The sequence below is a fragment of the Ranitomeya imitator genome, chromosome 8 (genome assembly GCF_032444005.1).
Source record: "Ranitomeya imitator isolate aRanImi1 chromosome 8, aRanImi1.pri, whole genome shotgun sequence".
Lineage (NCBI taxonomy): Eukaryota > Metazoa > Chordata > Amphibia > Anura > Dendrobatidae > Ranitomeya > Ranitomeya imitator.
In genome coordinates, this window is record NC_091289.1 from 169,985,482 (window position 1) to 170,009,696 (window position 24,215).

Here is a 24,215-nt window from a genome sequence, read left to right on the forward strand (position 1 = left end):
AAGTTCATTCTCTGTCCTCCATAGTACACGCCTGCGCAAGGCAAGATTGCTTTGCGCAGGCGTGTACTATGGAGGACAGGAATGAACTTCAATCCAATATTGCAGCCGGCATGCAGCCAGCGGGTAAGGAAAGGGTGAATCAAACACCCGAAAACTCTGCCCATATGACCCAAAACCTGTCCCGCCAAATTCAGGTGACAGAGTCTCTTTAATAAGCCTCCAACTCTGCCATCATTACCTGACTTAATTGCACCTGTTTGAACTCGTTACCTGTATAAAAGACTCCTGTCCACACACTCAATCACACTCCAACCTCTCCACCATGACAAAGACCAGAGAGCTGTCTAAGGACACAATGGGCAAAACCATAGCCCTGCATATGGCTGAGATGGGCTACAGGACAATAGACAAGCAGCTTGGCGAGAAGACAACTATTGGCACAATTATTGGAAAATGGAAGAAACACAAGATGACTGTCAATCTTCCTTGATCTGGGGCTCCATTCAAGTTCTCACCTCGTGGGGTTAGGATGATTCTGAGAAATGTCAGGAATCAGCCCAGAACTACATGGGAGGACCTGGTCAATGACCTGAAGAGAGGTGAGACCACAGTCACAAGCATTACCGTTCATAACACACTACGCTGTCTTGGATAAAAATCCTGCAGGGCACGCAAGGTCTCCATGCTCACGCCAACACATGTCCAGGCCTGTTTGTAGTTCACCATTGACCATCTGGATGATCCAAAGAAGGCATGGGAGAAGGTCATATGGTCATATGAGACCAAAATAGAACTTTTTGTCATCAACTTCACTCACCGTGTTTGGAGGAAGAAGAAGGATGAGTACAACCCCAATAATACCATCCCAACCATGAAGCATGGTGGGGGAAACATCATACTTTGGGGGTGCTTTTCTGCAATGGGGACATGACGACTGCATCATATTGAAGGGACAATGGATGGGGTGATGTATAGCAAGAATTTGTCCAACAGCTTTCTTCCCTCAGTAAGAACATTGAAGATAGGTCGTGGCTGGGTCTTTCATCATGACAATGACCCAATACACACAGCCGGGGCAACTAAGGAATGGCTCCGTAAGAAGCATTTCAAGGACCTGGAGTGGCCTAGCCAGTCTCCAGACCTGAACCCAATAGAAAATCTTTGGAGGGAGATGAAACTCAAGTTGCCCAGTGACAGCCCTGAAACCTTAAAGATTTGGAGAATATCTGTATGGAGGAGGGGTCCAAAATCCTTGCTGCAGTGTGCAAACTTGGTCAAGAATGTCTGATCTCAGTCATTGCGAATAAAGGTTTCTGTACCTAATATTAATTTCCATTTTTCTATTGTATCAAATGCATACTTCATGCAATAAAATGCAAATTCATTATGTAAAAATCATACAATGTGAGTTTCTATTTTTCATTTTTAGATTCTGTCTCTCACAGTTGAAGTGTACCTACGATAAAAATTACAGACCTCTCCATTCTTTGTAGGTGGGAAAACTTGCAAAATTGGAAGTGTATCAAATACTTATTTTCTCCCCTATATATACCTACTATAAATGCGCACAGGATGAGAGATGTAGATACCTGGAAGGGGCCCAATAAGGGGGACATATATACCTGGAATGGTATAATAATTAGCTTTTATATCTTGAGAAAGGTGCTGGCATGGCGTAGAAACACATTAGTTTTAATAAAAAATGTTTTGGAACCCCAAGACTCTTCATTCCTACAAGTGCAGCTGCCTTAAATGTGCCAGCTTCCATTTTTGCTATTATAACTAGGGATGTAAAGTTCGGGACCGTACCGAACACATAGTGTTTGGTCACATGGTCCCAAACACGGGTTTCCATGGGAAACAGTTCGGGTCCAGGGCCTGTAAAAGAAAACATAAAATTAATAATAAATATTATACTTACCTGTCCAGCGGCTCGTCCTCCCATCCTGCTGTCTCCCAGCCGCATCTGCTTCCAAGGCCGCTCATTACCTTCCGGGGGTATTCACTGCACTCAGCAGTCTCTGGTTTTTCCCGGCAGTGTTCGTGCCAGAAAAAGCCGAAGACTGCCGAGTGCAGTGAATACTGCTGGAAGGTAATGAGCGGCCCCGGAAGCAGATGCGGCTGGGAGACAGCGGGAAGAGAGGACACATCGCTGGACAGGTAAGTATAATTATAATGTTTATTATTAATTTTCTGCTTTTTTTACAGTCCCCCTGTCATCTCCGGCCCCGAACTCGAACTTTACAGAAAAACTCAGGCGAACCCGCCGATCCCGAACATCGGGAGGTTCGCCCATCACTAATTATAACTCTGGAAGAGCCTTTTCCTCTAGCCATGAGGCAGCAGCAGCCGCTTTCCATGCCTTTATTGTTACGGAACTGCAACACAGAACTAGGATAGAAGGGGGAAAACTGACCCTGCACTGAGACCAGGCTGATACCCTCCGATGGAGCGGGCGACCCATTCCTTGCGAATAGACCCACCGACGATCCTAGGTTAATCTCAAGCGAAAACCTATAGATTGGGGGAAGGAGGTCCCTAAAAGATCTAAGGACTGGGTATAAAAACAGGTCACCTCCTAATAGAAAATACAGAGAAGGCTGCAGAAACCAACAGAAAACAGAAACTAAGGATAGCAGACCCGGAGGTCCCAGAACTGCATAAAATCCAACACAGAAAGCTATCAAAGCATGTAGCCAGAACTCTAGCGGATTAACACTGTTGTCCAGCAAGGACTGGGAGGCAGGTGCTGGGTAATAAAGGGTGATACAATCACCTGACCTAAGGCAACCCAGCACCAGGGGGAAAAAGACCAGCAGCCAGAAAACCACAACAAGATGGCGGATGGTCAAAAACAAAACAGATTCTAACATTCATACAGTACGTGTTATGCCTACACACAATACCTCTTGGTGAGTGCTACCATTGATTATACCTATCCCTTACCTATTTTGTGTGTGCTTCCGTTCCTCTCCAGAGCTTCTCAATATTATGGAGTCTACCTTGGCAATACAATGTCTGATTACACAATGAACGTGCATATAAAATTAGAAAAATATCGATATACTGTAAAGCTCATTGACTTTTTGGTTTCATTATTTTGGCTTCGTAAACTCAGAAATTCTTCAGAGTCATGATTTAATGCACATGACTAAAGATGACCATGCAAATACGGGAGCCCAGGTGAGAAGGTATGACTTGGAAAAATAGTCGAAGCTCAAAGATGTCTTTTTAACTTTCTGACACAAGTTTTCTTTTCAATGATCTCAATTTAAGCATGAGACTTGAGCTAAAAGTTATCATGAAACAGAAATAGGATCAATCTGAAATTGCTGGACAGTAAATGAGAAATTTTGCCCTTTTAACTTGTAATATACTGTTTGTACCGGGGATGTATTGATTATTTCAGTAGTAAGCCTGAATCTCACTGCTCAGATTTGCTGATGCAGAGTTGGAAGTGACCCTTGAGACAGCCAAGGAAAAAGTCAAAAAAGAGAACAGAAGTGCAAATGTCCAGTTTTCTTTGCAGCATAATCCTGAAGAGATGAGGTTTTTTTTTCCTAAATTGCCTCAATTAGATTTAGTTTATAAAACAGCAAAGTTATTATATTCTCCGGGGAATATTCTCTACATTTTCCTCCACTCTAGTTGATATAGGGTAACAATAGCTGTCAGTTGTGTAAATATATCTCGTGCGGCACTAGAATGCAAAATGAGAACATTTTCCTCAATGGTCTATTTTTTTTTTTGCTTTTGCTTCTTTAGAAACCAATCTTTAAAGTTCTGGATATAATCCAACACATAGAGATTGAGCCTGTTACACAGGAATACTTTTCGACTCAACCGGAAACAATTAGTGTCCCCCTATAGAAAGGATTAGCTATGAGCAGAGGGTGTAGCATTTGGGGTCGCAGAGAGTGGGCAATGGCCGATGGGGGAACCACTGAAGCCAGTGCCTTTTTCAGCTGGATGTGCATCAGAGAGTACACATTCAGCTGAAATGTACGTACTGCAGTGCACAGACCCGCTGGATCCTTGCACCACAATACATGCTGCTGGCAAATCAGAGGCCGGCAGCTGACGTCGGTGTACAAGTCAATGGTGTCGCATGGCAGTGACATCATACGCTGCCCATCACTTGCATGCTGAAGTCAGAGGATGCCACACATTGTTGAAGCTGGGGAAGGTGAGTAGAATCGTTCAATCATTGTTGGAGAAGAGTCCTAGAATGGGGACATTATTACTGGAAGAAGCACAGAATGGGGCACATTATCCAAGGACGGGGCATATATTACTGGAAGGGACCCAGTATGGGATATTATACAAGGGTGGGGAAGATATATTACTAGAAGGGGCCCATTATGGGACATTATACCAGAATAGAGGACTTAATTACAGGAATGGGATACAGGATGGGGGACATTATAACAGGAAGGGGACAGGATTGGAAATATTATTACAAGATGGGGGACATTGTTACATAAGAGGGCGATACTGTATGTCTTTACTGGATCTGGAATGCTACTGCAGCGCCCCAGAGACCTGGTCGTTGCAGTATGACGCTCTGCCACTAAGGGAAGTGATGGTACTTCTGATGGCACTAAAGGAGTTCTCCTGACCAGGTATCACCAGAACACATTACACTTCACACTCCGGCCACTAGGGGGAGAAAAAGGCTTTATTTATTGGGCCACTCCTCACACTGGTAAAACTAGGGGTTGGGGAGGAAGTTAGTCAGAAGCTGACTGGGTTGGATTCAGGCAACATCCCGTGGCAGGGGGTGTTTCAGGGAGAAGACACAGGGGGGTCCCTGTCAGGCGTGGGAACCTGGCAGGTGCCTAGCGAACAGAGCAGAACGTAACGGAACCGCGCCTGCACACCCCACGGTGGTATCCAAGAGAGAGACACGAAGGGAAGGATATTGTGGAACAGTGTAAACAAGATCAAGCACAAAGGAGTACCAGTAGGAGTCGTGCCGTGAAACCGAGGCAACATCCTACTGAGGCGCGTAGCCGGTGGCCGGAACACCGCGGGAGTAACTGACTCTAGGTCTTACTTCGAACTCCGCAGGACAGTTAATTATAGGTTGGCTGTAGTGTCTACCTTACTACACCTACGAAGACATAGGGGGAAACTGTGGGAGAGAGGCATCTCTAGGGTCCCGGAAGACCTCCAGGCCTTCCCGTCATACGGGTGCGTCCTAGCCATAACATACCTGGGGGACGTTGAACTAGAAACATCTGGAACCAAAGAGAGAGAGAGCTGTAGAGAATGAACGAACGAGAACAGCAGTTGTGAGGACTATTCTGAATGCTCAGCAGGGTAGGACTACAACACACAGGCGCTAGTGGTAGGCAACGATTTCCATCTGCGAAGGAAACTCTGGATGTGCCCATCAGGCCGGCCGGTCTCAGATAGCCCTGTTAAGCGTGCTCTGGATTGAGGATCCTGAAGTCTTCAGTAAAGAGGTAAAGAGACTGCAACCCTGTGTCCTCGTTATTGACTGCACTTCACACCATCACTATCCACCTTACTGGGAAGCCCTGGGGACATACTTCACCTGTGGGAAGGTATACCATCCAGCTGCCATTCCATCACCCCAGCGGACCCCACAGCAGCGTCGGTCACCCTGACCGAACACCACAGGTGGGGTCATGAACCCCTGAGAGACTGCACCACCTTTATTGGACGCCCCTTAGCAGGGTCGCGGACAGGGTCTAGCCACCGTGACAGCCTCAGAACCGAACCAGAGAGGCCCGGTACCGAGAACTCGTGGCCCTGTGTCTGGGGGCGCTCCACTACAAGGGTCCATGCACCTGACGAACATGCAGGTGTGGGCCCAGGTCCAAATCTTTCACTGGGGCCCATCAGATGGGCTATAGGAGTACTATTTGTATTGGAGGGAGAATTCAAAATCACCCCTGCAGCAGCCACCAGGATAACTCTACCATACAAGCAGGCATTCTTACTTGACAACCACAACTTTATTAAATGTTGTATTTACATGCCAGTGACTATACAACTGCACTATAGAATTGCATGCTTGTACTTTGGCTTACACACAAATGAAGAGACACAGGCAGCAGGCCACAAATATACAGCCAGAATAAATTCCTTTATTTGAAATAAAAATGCACACAGCATATTTTAAGGCAGGGGGGGGATCCATGGCCCCGTACGAGCCTAAGAATACCAGCCTCAGCTGTCTGCTTTAGCTTGGCTGGTTATCAAAAATGTTTTATTTATTTATAGCGCAGGCGCCGGCTGATGAATACTCCCATCAGCCAACGCCTGTGACCAGAGGGAAACTTTTTACTGCCGGTCACAGCTGCTGGCTCACACTGTCATCTGACAGCGTGGGAGCCGCAGTGCTCTAACCTCTAACAACCTTACCGCCAATCAGAGCTGCCAGTGTTTCTCGCACTGCCATGTAGATGACAGCGTGGGAAACACCCGACGTTTGGGGTGCCAAACCCGAACAGTAACACGGATTTCCTGGAGAAGTCCGTGTTCGGGACCCGTGTCCAAACAGTAGGTATTCAGTGCAGAACCTGAACTTTGCTGTTGGGTTCACCCATCTCTATCTTCATCCTCTGCTTCTGTCACTAAACACCATTGTTTCATTCTGTAGATGGCACTGGTGATGAGCGCTGGTGATGATGGACATGTCAAGACCAAAAGCTCTGGTTGGCACAGGCTCTGTCCAGCCAGAGTTACTAGTTTGGTTGGGACCTGGAGTGCCACCCAGTCTGGCAGTATGGGTGTGGGTGCTGTCCAGTAGGAGTAATTAGCTCTCACATTTGTCTGAGTGTTACTGTTGTGCAATCACAGTCACTTAGTTGCCCTAGTTGTTACAGTTATGGAAATACCGAATCTGCTTCTGTCTTTTAGATTTAAATTAAAAAGTTATTTTGTAAATGCTTCATTTATTAAAAAATATATTTTTTACTTCTTTCTTTTTTAAGATAAGCTAAACAGTGAATAATAACTCTTGAGTCAAATGTTCAAAAGCAAAAATAGGGTTTATGATAAAATATAAATTTTAATTATATATGTTAAAATAATAAAAATCACACCTTGTGCAACCCCATAAATTGCGAATATGCTTTACACAGCAGCAAGTGTAGGATGGTTACCAAGCCAAGTGTATATACAGGGTGGTCCAAAAGTAGGTGGCAGAAAATAATAACATTTATTTTGATTTATTATTATTTATTTTGAATTTTTATTCTGTTAAACCAGAGAGATATGTGACACAAAATAGTTAATAAATAACATTTCCTACATGTCTACTTTACATCAGCAGAATTTTGGAAGCAAAAATTTTTTGGGTTAGGAAGTTATAAGGGTTAAACGATGACCAGCGATTTGTCATTTTTACAACAACATTTACAAAACCATTTTTTTTTAGGGACCACCTCACATTTGAAGTCAGTTTGAGGGGTCTATATGGCTGAAAATACCCAAAAGAGACACCATTCTAAAATCTGCGCCCCTTAAGGTGCTCAAAACCACATTCAAGAAGTTTATTAACCCTTCAGATGTTTTACAGCAGCAGAAGCAAGATGGAAGAAAAAAATGAACATTTAACTTTTTAGTAAAAAAAAATTATCTTTAAACAACTATTTTTTTTATTTTCCCAAGGGTAAAAGGAGAAAGTGGACGCCGAACGTTGTTGTCCAGTTTGCCCTGAGTACTCCAATACCCATATGTGGGGGTAAACCACTGTTTGGGGCACCGTAGAGCTTGGAAGAGAAGTAGTGACGTTTTGGAATGCAGACTTTGATGGAATGGTCTGCGGGCGTCATGTTGCGTTTGCAGAGCCCCTGATGTGCCTAAACAGTAGAAACCCCCCACAAGTGACCCCATTTCGAAAACTAGATCCCCCAAGGAACTTATCTAGATGTGTGGTGACAACTTTGAACCCCAAAAACCATGTTTGATAAATCTCCCCCTTCATAACCCTATTCCACCTACTTTTGGACCACCCTGTATACAGTACAGACCAAAAGTTTGGACGCACCTTCTCATTTAAACATTTTTCTGCATTTTTCATGACTATGAAAATTGTACATTCACACTGAAGGCATCAAAACTATGAATTAACACATGTGGAATTATATACTTAACAGAAAAGTGTGAAACATCTGAAATTATGTCTTATATTCTAGGTTCTTCAAAGTAGCCACCTTTTGCTTTGATGACTGTTTTGCACACTCTTGGCATTCTCTTGATGAGCTTCAAGAGGTAGTCACCGGGAATGGTTTTCACTTCACAGGTGTGCCATGTCAGGTTTAATAAGTGGGATTGCTTGCCTTATAAATGGGGCTGGGACCATCAGTTATGCAGAAGTCTGGTGGACACACAGCTGATAGTCCTACTGAACAGACTGTAAGAATTTGAGGCCAATCTGTCGAATTCGGTTTCAGCAGATTCGCTTGTCATTAATACACACCTCTGTTCGAAATGTAGGACAGTAGACGTATCCTGGAATTGGTTTCTTTTGTCATGAGCATATGCAAATTACCTCTTCAGAGAGGAAGAGGACTTAAACTCCTAAAAGTCAATGTCAACCCTTTAAAGATCTTGGTCACATAATATAGGATTGTAGTAGCCAAACCAAAATCTCAAATTGCAGACATGGGTGTTTGCCCCTCCTCATTGCAAAGTCTGAGATCTGATTTGGCTAGGTAAGAGGCTTATAACTGGGATCTAAGGGCTAACGTTTCTCCTAGCCTGGCATGTCAGAGTGAGGAGACTTATAGGCCATGCATGCTTCTCTGGAAAATTAAATATTCAAATTGCCTCTTCAAACAGAAAGAGGATTTGAACTCTAGTGCCACCTATTGGTAGTAGCAATTCTAAAATGACCCTTGCCATGTGACTTAGGATATATGCCAAACCAGTTTGCAGACACAGTGTTTCAGGGTTTCTGCCCCTCCTCAGTGAAAAGCACGAGATTATTCAGACCACATGAGACTTTTTTTATGTATACATGGTACAATTGGGACATATTTTTTTTAATAAATATTCCATCCAGACATTTTTATGCCTAATGCTAATGTATTCCCACTAGGATTTAGGTTTTGCTTCCTCTTAATTATAATGCACTTTATTTTCCATTTCTGTAAAGTTAAACATAGTTATTTCTCCACTTGAAAACTTCTCTAGATGCTCCTCATGTGTCATCAGTCCCCGGCCAAGCCTTGTAAATTCAGGCTAGTTACATGAGTTAAAGGCTCCTGGCAGTCCGCCATCTACAGATAAGTAATGGCATGCCAAAGCATGAGAAATACACACAACGCATAGGGTAAGAGCAACTTCAGACAGGGCAGCATTACTCACAAGAAGCCACAGGTACCAGTGAGCAATGGGAGGGAAGCTCTGAAGGAAATGTACAGGGGAGAGGCAAGGGAGGGGACCAGAGCAGACCTATGAGAAGACTGACAGCCTTGTAGAAGAAAATACAGCCTCTTACTATTTCCTTGACGTATCCGAGAGCAAGCAAAGTGAACTTTTACAAAGTTTTCCGTAGTGTATGGATCTAACTTTGACCAGAAAGGTAAGTCCTGTTGTATACAGCTTAGTAAAGCGTAACATTAACTAACTAGCAGTCTATCATCTGGTGCCATAATAGCTGAGATAAAACTTTCTGGCTGCCATTCATTGTCATTTCTTCTAAATGGAACAAATTGCTAATAGTTAAGAAGTGAAAAGTTTTAGTTATGATGTATTATGTTATTTTTATGTTGTTTAATACTTGTTTTATGTTTTTTTATGTTATTTTCTATTTTTTGTTTTTTGTATTTGTTTTATGTTGGTTTTGGTTTTACTTTATGTTGATTTTGTGTTGTTTGCATTTGCTAACTGCCATTACCATCTATAGTTGAGCAATAGATTTCAGTTTAGACGGAGAAGCTGTGGTTCACCATCCGGAGTAGAACTATAAAGCGCAGGATGACTTGTTTGACGTAGTTCTTGCTATATTCTTGCAAGAACAACATTGCAACAGGTTGTTAACCCCTCGTGGACGCCATGCTTGCCACTTGTCTATACATAATATGCATGCTTGGACTTGCTGCAGGTAAAGTCTAGCAGCGTACGTCTTATTGCAATGTGGTTGACTTGTGTGTGGATTTAAAGAGAATCTTTGGATCAATTTCAATAGGACACAAATACTAGAGCGCCTGTAGTGCTCACAACTCCAATTATGCACTGAAAGGCACCCTTCCGAAGCAATGTCCCCAACTGCAATGGGAGCATAATCTTCGTAAAGCTCAAGTATTGATTAGTATTTACTTTCATGATCCTCATCCATGGTGCAGCTTGGGTTTATCTCTTATTTTTCACATAAGCTCAGCTTGGATATAGTACAGCATCCTTAAAGCGCCACTCCAGCGTTTATTCTTTATTTTATCGCTGGAGTGGTGCCACTAATCTAAGTTCCCTGCTCCTAGTCTTACACTTACCAGCAGCCATCTTCTTCTGTTCTCGATGTCCCTTCCGTCAATCTTCTGCATGGTCGTGACCTGTTGGATCACTCCAGTGCATGCTGGAGCCAGGAGAGGACATATCATTGGTGCAACCTTGCATAGGGGTCCAAGAGGTAATGGGGCCACATCTACCTCCAAAACATGCAGAATTGTGCATTATGATGAGATATTAGACAGAAAAAGGGCCCATATTCTATTCTTTCACAGTCTGTGTCCGCCAATGGCTGGAGCAATCCGAAAGTCACTACTCAATGTAAGTCTAAGAGAGCTAGGATGAGGGCAGAACGAGGCTCTCATCACACTGAGAGCTTGTGAACGTCACATCTGAACTCCGGTTAGTCAAAAGTGGCGGATTGAGACCGGAGTGGCACTGGGAACAGCTGAAGACGGCAGATGGTATAATACAAGGGTCAGGGACCTTACGTTAGCGGCACCACTCCAGCACTGAAACAGAAAAAACTGGAGTGGTGCTTTAAAGATGAAAACCTTGTAACCATCACTGCCAGGCATGTTGGTAGTCTCCTAATATACCTACCAAAGGGAACTGGCGAAAACACAGATCTAATTGTACGTGTTGAACTCTGGTGCCACCAAACCATAGATCTGAAGAATACGACTCTGATGACAGGTGCTTGCAATGATGCCGTTCCCCCAAATCCACAGCCTAAATTTATCATGATGCAAATAAGTCTGAAAACTTGCACATTTCATTTTGACATGTACTTTTGGCACAAATATGTTTTACATTACACTTTTTTGGGGGGCTAACATGACACCACACTGTCCATGCATATTAAATCCATATTAGCTCATATTTTGCAACGGGTTATTATGGCATATTTTTTTGGAACGGGATAAAGCTCAAATCGCTTGATTCCAGAAACAGATCATTAGTTTTATGAGTATAACAAAATATGATCATATATCATGGCATCTGGTATCGTCACCGTCAGGGTTAATATTTGCATTCTGCTCGCGCACATTGCGCTGTGTATACATGACAGCAGAAATTCCCATGGATAGGGATGAGGAGGCGGAGGATCCCTCTTGTTGAGACTTTTTCCTGGCATCCGGCAGAGGATCGCTCTCAGTATGGTATAATCCGTACGCCTCCTTGTATACAATGCCTGTGTATGTGAAGGAAAAACAGGCGCCTGTGCTTGTTTCACTTACATCTCGCATGACAAACAACGCCTGTTTCCCCTCTTCTTTAGAAAGACACTGGAGGCATTGAACTCGCTTTCCCTGGGGCTTCTCCGCAGCCCTGTGATAACAATTTAGAGGAAAAACTCTTACGCCCCCCACTCATTAAAAGTTGAAAATTCCACTAATCCCAAATATGGGCAATCTGAGCGCGTGAGCCGAAAATAAAACTGGTTTCTTGTGCCTCGGAGTTAACACTATAGCTGCCTGCGAGTGTAGGAATGTGCAGAAAACTAGCAATAGTGTAAAAAAAATGAGCCGTGTGGAGAGGGTGTAATGTGCTCTCCAGCAAGACCGGACGTCTATATTTAGAAAGGCTCATACCATAAAACGGCAAAGCGCACATTACCTAGTGACCGGCGCTCGTCAAATATTCCAGAGTCATAGACCCTGATTTATTAGGACTAGCGTTTTACGCATCAGTCTTAAAGCACCGCGCCAACATTTTTTTTTTATTTCAGCGCTGGAGTGGTGCCACTAATCTAAGTTCCCTTATCCTATTAATATACTTACCAGCCGTCGTCTAAAAGTCATACAACTTTTGCACAATCTTGCGTTGCACAAAAAAAATGGTGACTTTTCAGTGTTCTACGCCAAAAAATATTTGGGTGAATCGGGGGCTTAGTGGAGAATTTCCTAAGACTGGTGTTTTATACTCCAGTCTTAAAGGGGATATACAAGACTTTACAAAAATCAAAAAATGTACCTATGCACTAACAGGCAGGTAATTGCTACTTACCTGTCTATTGTGTCCGGCGCCATACTTCCCCGGCACAGAATGCTCCTGAAGCCTCTGCTGACGTCATGTCTGCAGAGCAGAGGTTTCCTTTCCGGTCAGCTCTGTAGAAAGGGCGGGACTTCTGAGGTCATTCTGATTGACAGCCGGATCCCCACTGCCTAACAGAATGACCTCGGAAGTCCCACCCCTTCGCGATAGCAGAGGCAGCTGAATCCCCGGCACTAGCGTCTGTGACCACTCTGTGCCGGGGAAGAACGGCGCCGTGCGCAACAGGCAGGTACGTAGATACATTTTTTGTTTTTTTCGTAAAGTCCCAGATACCCCTTTAATCAAAAGCACAAGTGGAAAAAACAAACTAATCAGCTCACCGGTGTGGGAAATACCTAAAATTGGCGTGCGGTGCACAGAAGCATCAGACTGGCTCCAGAGCAACGAAGAACATGGAAGGAGAGAAAATATCCAGCAATCGCAGGACTAAGGCTACTTTCACACTAGCGAGATTCCGACACTAGCGTTTGATGCGCCGCACAACGGGTGCAGCGGATGCATTTCTCCGGTGCATCCGCTGCCCCATTGTGAGGTGCGGGGAGGTGGGGGCGGAGTTCCGGCCATGCATGCACGGTCGGAAAAAGCGGTCCATCGGCAGAAAAAAACATTACATTTAACGTTTTTTGCTCCCGCCGGTCTGCCACAACACGGCGCAACCGTCGCACGACGGTTGCGACGTGTGTCAATATGTCGCAATGCGTCGGTAATGTTACTCTATGGGGCAAAAACGCATCCAGCAAACAACCTTGCAGGATGGGTTTTTTCCCCTAAACGATGCATTGCGACGTATTAAAAAAACGCCAGTGTGAAAGTAGCCTAAGAGCTTTGACAGCTCAAAACGCGTAGACATGGCATTTCTGATTTTTTTTTAACAACGCTTTCTCTAACTCTTTTATCAATTAACTTACTAAATGTGATGTTTTTAACCATTCATATTTTTTTTGCTGGATATTTTCTCTCCTTCAATGGTTAACCAAAAGCACACTAGAGTAAAGATTTACGCAATTTAGTAAGAGATGCATGCCCAGAGTTGTCAAACTTCCAGAAATCCCTGGACAGTTTGTTAAAAATTGGCCACCTTTTCATAGTGCATTGGAAAAAAATTGTTTCATCTGCTTTTTTTTTTCTGCGGCAGAGCATTGTGATTTTTATAATTTTCCATCTCAGTAAATGTTGGTAATAGGTTCCGATCAGTATATTGTTGTACAGACAATTATCACTTACAACCTTTAGAATTCATTACGGTTTTCAATTGATAAAAAAAAGTTGGTTGTCTGTGATTTTTGTCCAAAAAAAGATTTTTAAAAAAATAGATTGGCAACCCTGAACATGCATCTTTAAAAAAAATGGCTCATTTGGAGTTTTTAAGCACCAAAAATAAAAAAATCTATATCAGTTATGGTATTTCCATTATAATTTATGACAATTTAAAGGGTAAATTATAATAACGTCGTGGCATAAAGGAGAGTTCTACCATCACCTGATGAAGCAAGGTGCGAAACGCGCGTCGGAGGCATTTTCTCAGATTGATCAGGTCTCTTTTACGTCACTGCGCATCTTTATTTATGTTTTCACTTTGATTTATTTTTGTTTATGTTTTGCATCTTCTTCCTCTCTTTATCTATGGTCCATTTACACTCTATATAAACCTATCGCTCCGGGATCTAGTTTTCATTAATGTATCTGTTCTCTGTCGCTGACTATTTATACCTTATTGCTCTCCTGTGCCTATTTGATAATGGATGATTTGACTACTTACTGGTTTGTAGTTCTTTTTATATCATTTACATTGTATGTATTATTTTAACTTTTCAATATCACATTCAAATTAATACATTTTCAAAAGATATTGTGCCTCGCACTCCATTTATGTAGGTGTTTGTTGCTATGCTGTGCTCAGTTGTGCTTTACTTGTTGCCCATCATACAAATATGCTGTAGGTTTGCTACTAAATAAAATGGTGAAATCATCAAGTGAGGAAATATTAAGTAAATTCCAGTTGACCCAACATGAAACTTTATTTTTGTTTCCTGCTGGATTATCAGGATCTCCAGACAATTAAGTGTTAGATTAAAAGATTTTTGCTGTATTGTAGATATAAATATATGTGAGAGGAGAGAATATTCCCTGCTGTCGACTAATCAGCCCCAATCTTAAACCTGATTAATTCGTTTTTTTTCCATTTTGAATAGATAAGCGCAGATGAGAATCAGACGGCTACGCTGCAAATCTGGAACTTAATGCTTCTACTATTACATATGCATAGTCTCCTTCGCAATATTTCATTAAAACCAAAGGCAAATGAATCATATTTGCATAGTAATATTGGGGGAAAAAAGGTACACGTTCTTAAAGGGGTATGCCCATCCAGTATATTTAAAGCTTATCCACAGGACATGCCAAAAATGTAGAGATGGGCTGTGACCTTCATCGATCTCGAGAACCGATCCCCGTCATTGTCACTTTCTTTTTTCAACCTATGTAACTATATGTCACCCATCAAAGCAGTTTCCGTAGCACAGTGGGTGGTGATAAGGGGAATAGCCCCATTAAACAATGCAAATCTGCATGCGGACTCTTGGGAGTTTAAACTCTGAATTTGCAGCTAAAATTCAAGTCTTAGCCTTAAGGTACCTTCGCACATAACGATATCGTTAAGGATATCGTTGCAACGTCACGCTTTTTGTGACGTAACTACGATCCCGCTAACGATATCTTTATGTGTGACAGTGACCAACGATCAGGCCCCTGCTGGGAGATCGTTGGTAATTGGGGAATGATCAGGACCTTTTTTTAGTCGCTGATCACCCCGCTGTCATCGCTGGATCGGTGTGTGTGTGACGCCGATCCAGCGATGTGTTCACCTGTAACCAGGGTAAACATTGGGTTACTAAGTGCAGTGCCGCGCTTAGTAACCTGATATTTACCCTGGTTACCATTGTAAAAGTAAAAAAAAAAACACTACATACTCACATTCCGATGTCTGTCACGTCCCCCGGCATCAGCTTCCCTGCACTGTGTCAGCGCCAGCCGGCCGTAAAGCACAGCGGTGATGTCACTGCTCTGCTTTACGGCCGGCGCTTACACAGTGCAGGGAAGCTGACGCCGGGGGACATAACAGACATCGGAATGTGAGTATGTAGTGTTTTTTTTTTTAACTTTTACAATGGTAACCAGGGTAAATATCGGTTACTAAGCGCGGCCCTGCACTTAGTAACCCGATGTTTACCCTGGTTACCCGGGGACTTCGGCGTCATTGAAGACAGTTTCAACGATGCCAAAGTCGTTCCCCTGATCGTTGGTTGCTGGAGAGAGCTGTCTGTGTATCAGCTCCCCAGCAACCACACAACGACTTACCAACGATCACGGCCAGGTCGTATCGCTGGTCGTAATCGTTGGTAAATCGTTTAGTGTAACGGTACCTTTAGGATATTTCCTTTTAGCCATGGTTTGCCCATGTTTGTTTTTTCCTTTCTGCACAATTTTGTGGAAAAATCACACTAAACCAGCAAAGTGAATGAAATTCCTAAAATCTCACGCAAGTTTCCTGACTTTTTCCTTGCAGATTTGAAGCAGTTTCAAATCTGCAACATATCAATTCTTTCAGTGTTTTTCAGCCATTGAAATTAAAGGGAAAAATGTCTATAAACATATTAAAAAAGCAGCAAAACGTGCGTATTTGACCCAGCTTTTCTCCTACCAACATTCTGGTATTTGCAGAAGATTTTCCTGCTGCACATCTTTGTCATGTGCCCATGCCCTTAGAATTCTCTGAAAATACAAAGAGGATTATCACTTAGAGGAACATTATCATCAAAAAATGACCCAATATTTAAATAAGGTTTTTGTGCTACATGTATTTTCTTTTAAATGAGCCAATCTTTATTAAAAATAATAAAGTAAGTAATGTTGACATTTTTAAGCTGGAAATTGGTTCTATGTTAGACTTGTACTTCCTGCCCTTACAGGAAGAATTTTCAGCACGCTCCTTATCATCAGAGACATTATTACAATGATAAGTCACACCTCTATACACAGGTGATAACACAGGATCCACCAATCACAATAGGCAATGTCACAGCTCACCACCTCCCTCTTTCTTCATTATGACATTTGCACACCCTCATTAAATGCTTCATTTGCACACCCTCATTAAATGCTTCAGTATAAAACTTAGGCCGGGGCCACCCTTGCGAGTTCAACTCGCGCAAGTCTCTCGCATCAAGTGGCGGTGGTGCCGAGACTGGATGTGAGACACACGCTTGAGTTTCTCGCATTGAACTCGCAAGTCTGACCACGGCCTTAGGGTCAGAGTCTGTTTATTGCGGCAAATGTACAACAACAAGTAAAAGTTTGGGCACCCCTGGTCAAAATTACTGTTATTATGAACAGTTAAACAAGTTGAAGATTAAATGATCTCTAAAAGGTCTAAGTTAAAAAAAGACATTTCAATTCTATTTTAAGCAAAAATATTTTTATATATTTTCATCTTTTATATTTTAAAAATTACAAAAAGGAAAATGGGCCAATGCAAAAGTTTGGGCACCTTTGGAGATTTGTGTGCTCAGATAACAATGATTAAGATTTCAGACCTTAATTAGCCTGTTAGGGTTACGGCTTGTTCACTATCATCATTAGGAAAGGCCAGGTGATGCAATTTTCCCAGCTTTATAAAAACCCAGCCTCCTCTAACCTTGTGCCAAAAACAGCGGCCATGGGTTGTGCTAAGGCCCCTTTCACACATCAGTTTTTTTCCGTCCGTCACAATCCGTTGGCTCGACAGATCTGCTACAGATTGTGAAAAACTGATGCGACGGATCTGTTTTTTTGATGGATCCAACTGGGGGGGCTGGCATAAGGATCCTAAAAAAATCAGAGCATGCTCGGTTATAAAAACGGAATTCATCGCCGGATTCCGTCATTTGACCGATCCGGCGCCATAGGCTTCCATTCTAGCAAACGACGGAACGGTGACGGATCAGTCGCTGTCCGATTTTTCGACGGAGACAAAAAACGTTACTATGTCCGTTTTCTCCGGCCGCTGGACAAACAATTTTTGACGGATCCGGACAACGACTGATGAAACGTGAAGCCATCTGTCGCAATCCAAGGCTATGAGAAAAAAAAACGGATCCAGCGGCATTAGTCACCAGATCCGTTTTTTGCAATCGACGGATTGCAACTGGAGGAAAAAAACTGATGTGTGAAAGGGACCTAAGTAGCTGCCTAGCGCTGTGAAAATGAGCAAGCAGGAGGTCGGCATGGATAGAAGAAAGGAGGGCAGGACCAAGACCAGCGACACTCCTCGGACTCAACCGCAACCAGATGAGTATAATAAAAGCTGTTTTTCTTGTCTTTCAGGTCAGGTTGGGGGCAGATATACAGATTTATAGAATGCTGTATATCAGCCCTGAAAGGTGGTGGCCGCATCTCACCTGGTGACAGGTTCCCTTTAACTGCTCACAATAACACATTTTGACCAGGGGTGCCCAAACTTATACATGCCACTGTACATGTGGATTTCCTTGAAACTATAAATGTTTAGAGTCTATAAAAGCACCAATAGCCAGTGTGAAAATTGCAATATGTAAATTTTTATAGTACAGATTGTGATAATGCGGGAAAAAATGTCAAAAAAATACAAAAATGAGATTTAGGCCTTATTGATTCCTGTTTTTCACAGATACATTATAGTCTTTGAGCTGTTCAGATATCCATGTTTTTTCATGGACAGTGTGTCCGTGCAAAACTCACAGAGACATGTCCATTTTTTTTCACAACCACTGATGAAAATACTAATATAAATCTCAGAATCCATTGTGCCATCAATGTGCTGTCCGTATTTAACATCACAAAGTACAGAATCTTTGTAATTTATGTATTTCTTTATCCATCCGTGAAAACCACTGATGGTAAAAACGGACACATGGATGACACACGGATGACACACTGATGGTAAAAACGGACACATGGATGATACACGGATGACACACTGATGGTAAAAACGGACACACGGATGACACACGGATGACACACGGATGACACACTGATGGTAAAAACAGACACACGGATGACACACTGATGACACACTGATGGTAAAAACAGACACACGGATGACACACTGATGACACACTGATGGTAAAAACAGACACACGGATGACACACTGATGGTAAAAACAGACACACGGATGACACACTGATGACACACTGATGGTAAAAACAGACACACGGATGACACACTGATGGTAAAAACGGACACACAGATGACACACTGGTAAAAACAGACACACGGATGACACATTGATGGTAAAAACGGACACACGGATGACACACTGATGGTAAAAACAGACACACGGATGACACATTGATGGTAAAAACGGACACATGGATGACACACGGATGACACATTGATGGTAAAAACGGACACATGGATGACACACGGAGGACACACTGATGGTAAAAACGGACACACGGATGACACACGGATGACACACTGATGGTAAAAACAGACACACGGATGACACACTGATGGTAAAAACGGACACACAGATGACACACTGGTAAAAACAGACACACGGATGACACATTGATGGTAAAAACGGACACACGGATGACACACGGATGACACACTGATGGTAAAAACGGACACATGGATGAAACACTGACACACTGATGGTATAAACGGACACACGGATGCCACACTGATGGTAAAAACGAACACACGGATGACACACTGATGGTAAAAACGGATACACGGATGACACACTGATGGTAAAAACGGACACAAGGATGACACACTGATGGTAAAAACGGACACATGGATGACACACGGATGACACACTGATGGTAAAAGCAGACACACAGATGACACACGGATGGGAAAAATGGACACATAGATTAAACACTGATGACACACTAATGGTAAAAACGGACACACGGATGACACACGAATGACACACTGATGGTAAAAACGGACACACGGATGACACACTGATGGTAAAAACGGACACACGGATGACACACTGATGGTAAAAACGGACACACGGACTCAGTGATCCAAAGTAATGATGACCCTAATACCATGTTTTACGTATGTGACGTGTGATTGAGGCCTTAGTATGTCATTTTCCAATGCTACATTCCATTTAAAGTATTGATTGTGCGACAGATACATTTTAACAATAATATTTTGCAGTAATTTAGATGTGATGAAGCAATTACCAGCGCTGCCTAGATCATAACAATGTATCAGAAATCAATGCATTTATCAAAAATAAAACCGCTCCTTAGGTTTCAATATGATGTGACTGCTCATAAAGCGACATGCAGACATCATGTAAACTAATGACATGAAAATCTATTTAATACACAAATGAGTTATACAAGGAAATCCCCAAATTCTCCCGACCAGAGTCTGGAATTGCACCTGATAATCCAAATGAGTGTTCATCCACGTGAGGAATTGGCTTCTTGCTTTCCTTCGTTATCTGGTATACTCCCCGCCAGTTATATACATGAGGCCATGTGGAAACACAGATGTTTGATGGTCAAAAAAAAAAACCATATACAATGTGAAGACATGAACATCTGCTGCTACAGCACAGTCCTGAAAATCTTGGAAATCTTTGAACGTTTGTCACCTAAGTCACAAAGTGTCAGTTCTCCAGCAGCAGCCGATTTACTGCAGGTTGCCTGCCTTCTAGTACGCCGATAAAACAACCCGTCCGCTCATATTTGCAGCCGTCTGGATGACACCGCCATATGCAGAATCCTACTAAACTTGACAGAGTGTGCTGACTGAGGAGTGGGGAGACTCGGGGACTGTTATATGAGTCCTGTACCATTCTGTAAATGATTTCTTTAGTTTACTCACTTATATAGCGCCATTATATTCCACAGCGCTTTACAGACATTATCATCGCTGTCCCCAATGGAGCTCACAATCCAGACTCCCTATCAGTATGTCTTTGTAATGTGGGAGGAAACTGGAGAATCCAGAGGAAACCCACACAAACATGGGGAGAACATACAAACTCCTTGCAAATGTTGTCCTTAATGGGATTTGAACCCAGGACTCCAGAGCTGCACAGCTACAGTGCTAACCACTGAGCTTCTCAACTTCCACTCATGACAAATCCATAGTGATTTCAGGGCTTCACCTGCAAGCAAATAATCCTCTGCAGCACCAAACCACCAATACCACAGTGCAGTGTCCATTTATACTCACCAATACCAACCAAAAACCTCTGTGCAGTGCATCTAATATAATAATACCCTTTAATACCAAAGTGCTGCAATACATTTTAAGAAGCAATTAATACTACAACGCAGAACAACATACCTCCCAAGAAGCATCTAATACTACAGTGCAAAACAACATACCTCCCAAAAAGCATCTACTACTAAAGCCAGAACAGCATATCTCCCAAGAAGCATCTATTACTACAGTGCAGAACAACATACCTCCCAAGAAGCATCTAATACTCCAGTGGACATAACATACCTCTTAAGAAGCATCTAATATTACAGTGCAACATAACATACCTCCCAAGAAGCACCAAATACTACAGTGCAGCACAATATACCTCCCAAGAAGCATCTAATACTACAACGCACCACAACTTACCTCCCAAGAAGCATGTAATACTACAGCGCAGCACAACATACCTTCCAAGAAGCACCAAATACTACAGCGCAACATAACATACCTCCCAAAAAGAACCAAATACTACAGTGCAGCACAATATACTTCCCGAGAAGCATTTAATACTACAGCGCACAACAACTTTTGAGCTAGTACAGCCATAAGTCTTCTTGAGAATGATGCAACAAGTTTTTCACCCCTGGATTTGGGGATCTTCTGCCATTCTTCCTTACAGATCCTCTCCAGTTCTGTCAGGTTGGATGGTGAACGTTGGTGGACGCCATTTTCAGGTCTCTCCAGAGATGCTCAGTTGGGTTTAGGTCAGGGCTCTGGCTGGGCCAGTGAAGAATGGTCACAGAGTTGTTCTGAAGCAGCTCCTTTGTTATTTTAGCTGTGTGCTTAGGGTCATTGTCTTGTTGAAAGGTGAACCTTCGGCCAAGTCTGAGGTCCAGAGCCCTCTGGAAGAGGTTTTCATCTAGGATATCCCTGTACGTGGCCGCATTCATGTTTCCTTCAATAACAACCAGTCGTCTTGTCCCTCCAGCTGAAAAACACCTCCATAGCATGATGCTGCCACCACCATGTTTCGCTGTTGGGATTGTATTGGGCAGGTGATGAGCAGTGCCTGGTTTTCTCCACACATACCGCTTAGAATTATCACCAAAAATGTCTATCTTCGTCTCATCAGACCAGAGAATCTTATTTCTCATAGTCTGGGAGTCCTTCATGTGTTTTTTTAGCAAACTCTATGCGGGCTTTCATATGTCTTGCACTGCGGAGAGGCTTTGGTCGGGCCACTCTGCCATAAAGGCCCGACTGGTGGAGAGCTGCAGTGATAGTTGACTTTGTGGAACTTTCTCCCATCTCCCTACTGCATATCTGGAGCTCAGCCACAGTGATCTTGGGTTTTTTCTTTACCTCTCTCACCAAGACTCTTCTCCCACGATTGCTCAGTTTGACTGGATGGCCAAGTCTAGGAAGACTTCTGGTGGTCCCAAACTTCTTCCATTTAAGGATTATGGAGGCCTCTGTGCTCTTAGGAACCTTGAGTACCGCAGAAATTATGCTGTAACCTTGGCCAGATCTGTGCCTTGTCACAATTCTGTCTCTGAGCTCCTTGGCCAGTTCCTTTGACCTCATGATTCTTATTTGGTCTGACATGCACTGTGAGCTGTGAGGTCTTATATGGACAGGTGTGCGCCTTTCCAAATCAAGTCCTATCAGTTTAATTAAACGCAGCTGGACTCCAATGAAGGAGTAGAACCATCTCAAGGAGAATCACAAGGAAATGGACAGCATGTGACTTAAATATGAGTGTCTGAGCAAAGGGTCTGAATACTTATGACCATGTGATATTTCGGTTTTTCTTTTTTATTAAATTTGCAAAAATGTCTACATATGTTTTTTTCAGTCAGGATGGGGTGCAGAGTGTACATTAATGAGAAAAAAGTGAACTTTTTTGAATTTACCAAATGGCTACAATAAAACAAAGAGTGAAAAATTGAAAGGGGTCTGAATACTTTCCGTACCCACTGTATACAACAGTGAGTCTGTGCATGTACATATCGTACAACTAAGTAATAGAGTTTCCATCTGACTACTAAGACTTTGTCGCACTGTACAATGAATCAACTTTTTTTCTAACCCTATTTTATCTTCCTGTACAGTATGAATGGGCACCACACCACAAATCTGGCATAAAGGTAGAACTGTCAACCGGGGAGATCTTTCTTCTATTAACATGATTTCTCATTGCCCAATTTGGTGATCCCTTCCACACATTCCTCTGCTCAGTGTAATATGTAATTGGCTCATAAACTTCCCGGAGCACGTACTTCTCTCCTGCTGCGACCTGCTCTAAACTCTGATTACTCTGCCAACTCCTGATTCCTGTAATAACAATGACTATTTCTGCATCAGCCACACACACAACAGCTGCACCTCCGCTCTGCCCTGCAGTATGACTTCTTCCATTCTAAACTCCTACTCCGGCATCCATGCCAATAACAATGCCAACCTGCCCCGTAGCACAATGCGTCATTCTGATGTAAACTCACACGGCTCTTTCACTGTCCCCTGGTATTCTATGCCTTCCCAAATTCAGAGATTTAGAAATATATTTTTATTCCTGGAGTGTTTGCCCATAAGAACCCCAGCGGGATAACTCATCGGAAACATCTAGTTATGCCATTCAGTCAGAAAAACTGGCCAAAAATGGCAAATACGCAATATATGGAACTTTGCTGTTTGGCTCAGTTGACTATTTACATCCAGCCACAACAGGAGCCGGAAAAAGCTGAACAGTGGAGATTCTGGGTGTCGGACCTGATACTGATGATGTATCAATCTATCTAGAGAACCCCTTTACAGCCTCAGAGAGAAAATGTATATATATGTATACAGCTCTGGAAAAAATTAAGAGACCACCATATCATAACTCTGCCATGGGCAGCCCAATCTCCAGACCTGAACCCCACTGAAAACCTCTGGAATGTAATCAAGAGGAAGATGGATAGTCACAAGCCAGCAAACAAAGAAGAACTGCTTACATTTTTGCACCAAAAGCAGTGTGAAAACTGGTGGAAAGCACGCCAAGACGCATGAAAGCTGTGATTAAAAATCATGGTTATTCCACAAAATATTGATTTCTGAGCTCTTCATGAGTTAAAACATTAGTATTCTTGTTTCTAAATGATCATGAACGTGTTTCCTTTGCATTATTTGAGGTCTGAAAGCACTGGGGGTTTTTTCATTTTGTCCATTTTCCTTTGTCAGAAAAAAAATACAAAATTTATTGCTTGGAACTTCGGAGACATGTTGTCAGAAGTTTATAGAATAAAAGAACAATTTACATTTTACTCAAAAATATACCTATAAAGAGAAAAATCAGACAAACTGAACATTTTGCAGTTATCTCTTAATTTTTGCCAGAGCGATAGAATGATAGATAGATAGATAGATAGATAGATAGATAGATAGATAGAGATAGATAAAGAGGAACAGCACCAGAAAAAATACCTTAAAGCGAGCACGCTTCCCTGACCAGCATTCCAATGGCCTTTCAAACAGTGAACAAAAGGGGAAACAG

The 24,215-nt window shown here is 42.7% G+C and overlaps 1 protein-coding gene across 2 annotated transcripts in view; it reads left to right on the forward strand.

The window, feature by feature from the left end:
• Positions 1 to 9,440: 9,440 nt before the first annotated feature.
• KIAA0040 (KIAA0040 ortholog) overlaps positions 9,441 to 24,215 on the forward strand; it is a 54,273-nt gene continuing 39,498 nt past the window's right edge. The window contains exon 1 of one of the 2 annotated variants that reach the window (XM_069737806.1): positions 9,441 to 9,562. The gene's annotated coding sequence lies outside the window, so the exon portion shown is untranslated. The remainder of the gene's footprint in view (positions 9,563 to 24,215) is intronic. The other variant, XM_069737807.1, reaches the window with a different exon arrangement.